At 36.8% G+C, this 6,855-nt stretch overlaps 1 pseudogene; it reads right to left on the bottom strand.

The window, feature by feature from the left end:
• Window positions 1-4,116: 4,116 nt before the first annotated feature.
• LOC102476856 (uncharacterized protein C16orf52 homolog B-like) lies at window positions 4,117-4,577 on the bottom strand (annotated as a pseudogene).
• Window positions 4,578-6,855: the final 2,278 nt, after the last annotated feature.

Raw genomic sequence — 6,855 nt, forward strand, 5'->3', positions numbered from 1 at the left:
GCTTTTCACTGATGCTTTACAATCACTAAAAAAATTCTTGAAACTACAGGCTGTGTATTTGGGCTAGATTTTTTTGTTCTCCTAATATAGTTCATTTAGTTCATGTATTCATTCATTTATTGAACAAACATACAGTGAAAAAATTTTATGCATTTGTTGGAGACACTTTAACAAGAAATATATTATGAATAAAAAAGTGGGTCTTTGTTACAAGTAGCCACAAATAGAAGCAGTTGTAATGTGTATGCAGCTGGTAGTCTGTATACTCCATAAGTTTTTCATACAATCTTTCATGAGAAGAAACAGAGTTTCTGAAATTTTAAAAGACATGGTAGTGAGTGAAGAAACAAGCATGGAGCTAGATAAAGAACTCTTGCTGGGGCCCTGGCAAATCATTTTAGCATCTAGCTTGCTACAAGCTTCAGTCTTTTTTACAATTTTCAAGATAGCAAAGTTTTCAGATTCTGTGTTTTCTTTATATAACTATTGAATTAAAATACTAAGTCTGGTAATGTTTCCAGGCTCATTAGTTTTCTTTTTTTTTCCATTCAGAAATATTTTCTTTTTAATAAACTGAAGATTTTTCATGTTTACAGATGTTCAATAGGAGCTTCAAAAATTTCAAACTAATTAAATATTATGCAAATGAAACTTTTAAATAGTTTTTAGAAGATTGTACAATGATATTTCTAGATATGAGAGGAATGCATATACTCTCTAAACAATGTAACAGAAAAATTTTGACAAACGATTGCACTAAAAAACTGTTTTATATACAGCTTACAAGTTAAGGTTTCCTGCTATAATTTAATACTGTACTATATAGTACTTATTATAGTGACCTTTTTAAAAGCAACTGCTGACAGTTGTCTTTTCACTTACAAGATTTATATAATTTGCATGAATGAGTCAATTTCAATGTTTGTCTGAAAGGGTACAAAGACTTGACTTCACGTACTACTTGATGGGATGGTTTTAATCCTGGGTGAGAGTGCCAACTGGCTAGAAAGAGTTTTCCCCATCAACCTATTATGCACTGAACTGCAAAGACAATGATAAAATTTTAAAAAATTAAATGGTTTGGGTAACAGGTACAAATAAAACCTTAAGTTTTGTAACTTTATATGCAGTACCACCATAGGTGAAAGACGTAAACAGTGGGGAAATTCTTAGTAGCTGAGAAACTTCCTCTTCCCATGCTTATGATCCAGTTAATAATTATTTTGAGAAATTATTTAAATAAAATTCATCTTTTGGAAGAGAAAAGCTCTTGGTTCATATTATACATTAGTTTAACCATATCTTGCTAACACTTTATTTCAGTAGTATAATAGTGACAACCAAAGCTTTCCTTCAAAGTGATAAATTTGGTTGAGGACTAATCAAATCATAATGGGAAAAGCTATCTCAAATGTCCTCAGAACATGTCCAGTGATATTCTTAGAATAGATTAGACATCATAATACTTGGACTAAAGCAGTCTCTTTCAGAATTTCCCAAAGGTTTCTCTTACGCTGGGAAGGAGATACATGACAACATGACATCCCTCTGAACACTCACGGAATGTACCATGGAAGTGGTCCACCTCTTTCCCCGGACTTTTTTTTTTTTTTGGAGACGTATTGTTTTTTTTTTGTTGTTGTTGTTGTTGTTTTTTGTTTTTGTTTTTTTTTTTTAGCTATAGAGCATGTGCACTCACCAGAAAGAGAGGGACAGAAAGAGAGAAATCATCCCCCAGGGAGGATGGCCATGCCGCAATCCCTTCTCCATTCTCCTCTCGGGATCTTCGGCATGCACGCACACACGCCCGGCGTGAGTTTAAGTCACCAGGTCCGGAACTCAAACCACGGTCGACTACATGGGAGTCCAGCGACATAGCCATTACACTAATTGCTGGTCCCTTTCCCCGGACTTTTGAGTGAATTGAAACCCTGGGGTTGTCTTTCACAATAGAATACTGCTGAATTAATAGTCAGACACATGGATGCCAACAAGACAATATGAAACATCTTAAGCACCTCAATATCTAAGCAGGTGGCCCAATATCTGAACTAACCATTCTGAAATTTATAAGCCAGCCTCTTAAAAAACATTGCACTCATTTCTCCTTGTGAAGCAAGAACTGCACAGGACTCTAACCCTACTAATAGGGACGTTTGTGTTGCCATTTTGCAATAAAAAGGAAAAAGCTCTATGTAATAAAACACTCTTCTGCCCCACACTTCAAACTGAAATCATCTTAGCAATCATGAGGAAAAACAACTAAGCACTGATGCAAAGACATGGAACTGTGGAAAAGACAAATACTGTTATTTCCACACTGTGATTCCAAGGGTTAGCTGCACTACTTCTTTTAAGAAAACAACTTAAAGCTTTGGCTTTATTATAGACCTTTAAAATAAATACAAATATGTTAACTTTTAGCCAACAAAGATTTGTAGCATGTAAAACAATGTATTGCTCAGGTTTTTTATAAATATGTATTAATAACACTTAAAAATAAAAAGAACATAAATTTTAACTTTTATGGCAGGATGAAGTTAGTGTTGGAAATAGCCAGATATTTACTAGTGAATTTTATTTTTATGTAAAATTCTGTGCTTGAACACACAAAATGTATCATTAATGTAACAGACTGAGTCAATAGAAAAAAAAAATCTCTGTATAATAGACAACAGTTGCCAATACTTTAAATAGTGTCAGACTCCCCAAATTATAAGGTTTGACAAGATATTACCTTCTACTCTCATATACAAATAAATTAACCTTACAAAAAATTTTTGGCTTAACATAAAATTGCACCTAGAAAGGTATGGGATTATTTGTACCTATTAAAAACCTGTTAAAATCGGGAAAATCAGCAGTTAGCGTAATGGCTATATCCCTGGACTCCCACGAAGTCGACCGCGGTTCGTGTCCTGGACCCGGTGGCTTAAAACTCACGCCAGGTGCGTGTGCGTGCGTGCCCAAGATCCTAAGAGGAGAATGAAGGAGGAGGGATTGCAGCGTGACCATCCCCTCTCGGGGGTGATTTCTCACTTTCTGTCTCTATGTCTCTCTCTGCCTGTCTGGCGAGCGCACACACCCTATAGTGAAAACCTCTCAAAAAAAAAAAAATATTTATGCTTTTGGGACCAGCAGTTGGCATACTAGCTATGTCGCTGGATTCCCATATAGTCGACTGCAGTTCGAGTCCTGGACCTGGTGGCTTAAACTCATACTGGTACATATGCAAGCGTGCCCAAGATCCTCAGAGGAGAATGGAGAAGAAGGGATTGCGGTGTGGTCATCCTCCCTGGGGGGGGGGGTGATTTCTCATTTTCTGTCTCTCTGTCTCTCTCTATCTGTCTGGCGAGCGCACGCACCCTATAGCAAAAACCTCTCTCAAAAAAACACCCCCCAAAAAACAGAAAAAAAAAACCTGTTAAAATCAAAAGCTGCTACAAAGAATGGGGTAAATGACTCTACTATACAGCTTTCAGATTAATGACTTTTTCAGTTGAGTTCTAGGTTTGCATACCACAGTTCATTGATAGCAAAGCATTCAGAATTCTCTTCCAGGAACTATTTGCATGTGTGTGTGTAAATTTACACACACATACACACACACATATATACACACACTGTATAGTAAATCATCAAAATGTTATTTATCTATATATCTTTATATTTATATAGATATATATATATGTGTGTGTGTGTGTGTGTGTGTGTGTGTGTGTATATATATATATAAGATTTCCCACACCCAGCCACCCCAAACAACATGTCTCTTAGTGTTAGATTTTTTCTTTTTTTTTTTTTATACACAGATAATAGGGAATTCCTGAAATTTTAAACACATTTTAGCAAACAAGTGTTGATTTATTGGCTCCTTGGTGCAGTAATGCAACCACAATTCATTCTTGTGCCCAAGGCTTGTGCCATTACAAGGAAGTTGTGTACACTAATTTCTTAGGAGGTGAGGCCAGGCCCACATGAACTTCTCTTGCATCCCTATGGTCCACATACTTGGAGTGTTTCTTTTTCTGTTTTTTTTTTCCCCCAAATAAATCATTAGACATTAAAAATGGAAGAGTCATAAAGGGCCACAGAGTGAAGCAATTTTGACATTCATCAGCCTGGTAAGCAGACTTTGCCAACAAGTACAAGTCTTATTATTGTAAAGAAAATTGATAAGATGGTAAATATCTATGACGACCCAACCACTGTGTTGTTGGGCATTTATAAGGGTGACCTCTGACTTCACTGATGTATAATCCTACTGGAAATATTAGGGCAGCCAAGCAGAAAAGGATAATTCTAGTGAATACTACCCATCCAGCAAATCTGGTAGCTTCTATTGGTCAGTGGGAAGGAAGCAGCCAACATGTGACAGTCAATGAAATGATTACCAGGATGATAAAAACAGTGTGGTGACCCACACTAGGGGGAGCCAGGTGGGATGGTAGTCAGGTCTCACCCATGGATTGTTTGACACTGTGGCACAAAGCTCCCACTGACTCCCCGTTGTAGATAGAGTCTGAGCTGGCAACGCCGGTGATGGTGAAGATATCCACGGCCAAATAAAGAGACATACCAGAAGCGAAGCCTGAGCACTGGTGAGGCTGGTCACAGCTCCTGGTGGGCGCGCCCCACTGAATGTCCACGATTCTACCCACATTAATTTTCTTGCCTTAAGTCTTAGTATGACAGGCATGACCATCCAGATATATCCACATGAACAAAACATGCCTTCATGTGCCACTGCAAACTTCAAAATTGGTTATATTCACTCTGAGATCCTTCATACCCTTTTCTGTATCCCTGAAGGATTTTTTTTTCCTGTTAATCTTTCCATTTCCATCTCAAGGAAATGAAATTCATTGCAATGGGATTCAGAGATCCTAGTGTCAAGGCCCATGTAAGAACTATGGCATCATTTATGCTTTTATTATTTGTGGTTTGTTTTCTGTCTCTTCTCATAACAATTTGCCATTCTGAGGGGATGCAGGACAAATTGGTCCTTTTGCTTGGTCCAACTACTGCAAATATTGATCCTTCGGTCCACTCCCTTCTCCTGATTCTGGGAAATGTAAACTAAGAAAGACTTTCTGTGCTCTGGCAGCTGAAGATGCTAGAGAGCTGGGAATGTCTCACATTTACACACTCTTTTGGTTAGCAGCTTATATCATCTGGAAGAAAATTGTTGCATTATTTTATGGTATATTATTTTTAAAAGACTTATTTTATTTAATTTTATTTATTTTATTTTTTAAAATTTGATCAGAGGCAAACAGAGTGAGAGAGAGAGAGGGAGAGAAGAGAGAGAAAGTGAGAAAGCAAGTCACCAGGTCCGAGACCTGGTGAAATAGACTATCTATTCTTATCAAAACATAGCTGCATATATACATATATACAATACTGATTTATCGTATTGTTAAGCAAAAGTATAAAATGAAATGAATGACCTAATTATGAGAGTTTGACAGCAACAAGTTATATAAAGAGTGTTTCTATTTTTACCTCTTTAAAAACTAATAAAAATGGCAAAATACAGCACATATATTTACCAAAGCATAATGGTTGTAATTTTTATGCATAAATTATCCACTTGTTAGAAGTAATTTGCAAATATTTGTTAGACATTTAATAGAATCCAAAGCAGTTTGTGTGCCAGATGGTGTTGCAGCAATAATGCAACTGGAACCCAGGATAGGTCATAAGTTTGTGGTACAGGGCATCATGAAAATCACACACGCACAGGTGGGTATGTGCCCAAGATCCCAGGAGAAGGATTTGTGGCATGGTTATCCTCCTTGGGGGGTCATTTCTCACTTTCCCTCTCATTGTCTTTGTATCTCTCTCTCTGGTGAATCTATGCACACTATAGCAAAAACTAAAAGAAAGACCTCCCAACAAAGAAAAGCCCTAGCCCTGATGGATTCACCTCTGAATTCTACAAAACTTTCAAAAAAGAGTTAACCTCCATTCTGCTCAAGTTATTTCTAAAGATCCAAAAGGGTGAATCTCTCCCTAATTCATTCTATGAAGCCTCTATCACCCTTATCCTTAAAATATATAAAGACAGGACAAGGAAGGAAAACTATAGACCAATATCTCTGATGAATATAGATGCAACGATTCTCAACAAGATAGTAGCAAATCATATACAACAACTTATAAAAAATATTATACATCATGATCAGGTAGGTTTTATCCCAGGAATGCAAGGTTGGTTCAACATACGCATAACCACAAACGTAATACACCATATTAATAGGAAGAAAGATAAAAACCATATGGTCATATCAATTGATGCAGAAAAAGCATTTGATAAGATACAACATTCCTTCATGATCAAGATTCTCAGCAAAATCGGCATAGAAGGGTCATTTCTCAACACAATAAAAGCTATCTATGAAAAACCCATAGCGAACATCATCCTCAATGTAGAAAAGCTGAAAACTTTTCCACTAAAAACGGGTACAAGACAAGGATGTCCACTTTCTCCACTCCTTTTCAATATAGTACTGGAAGTCCTGGCCATTGCAATCAGAAGAGAGGAAAAAATAAAAGGCATTCAAATAGGAAAAGAAGAGGTGAAACTCTCTCTATTTGCAGATGACATGATTGTATACATAGAAGACCCAATGGTTTCCATAAAAAAATTTCTGGAAGTAATACATGAATACAGTAAAGTTGCAGGATACAAAATTAATATACAGAAATCTATAGCATTTCTATATACAAACAACAGGCAGAGTGAGATAGAACTGAAAGAAGTTATTCCATTTTGCCGGGGGCCAGCCTCGGTGGGGGTGGGTTTTCTCGTCGGAGGAAGGCGATGCGGGGGATCAGAAACAAAAATTAGAC

This window comes from Tupaia chinensis, unplaced genomic scaffold (assembly GCF_000334495.1).
Source record: "Tupaia chinensis unplaced genomic scaffold, TupChi_1.0 Scaffold143728_1, whole genome shotgun sequence".
Taxonomy (NCBI): Eukaryota; Metazoa; Chordata; class Mammalia; order Scandentia; family Tupaiidae; genus Tupaia; species Tupaia belangeri.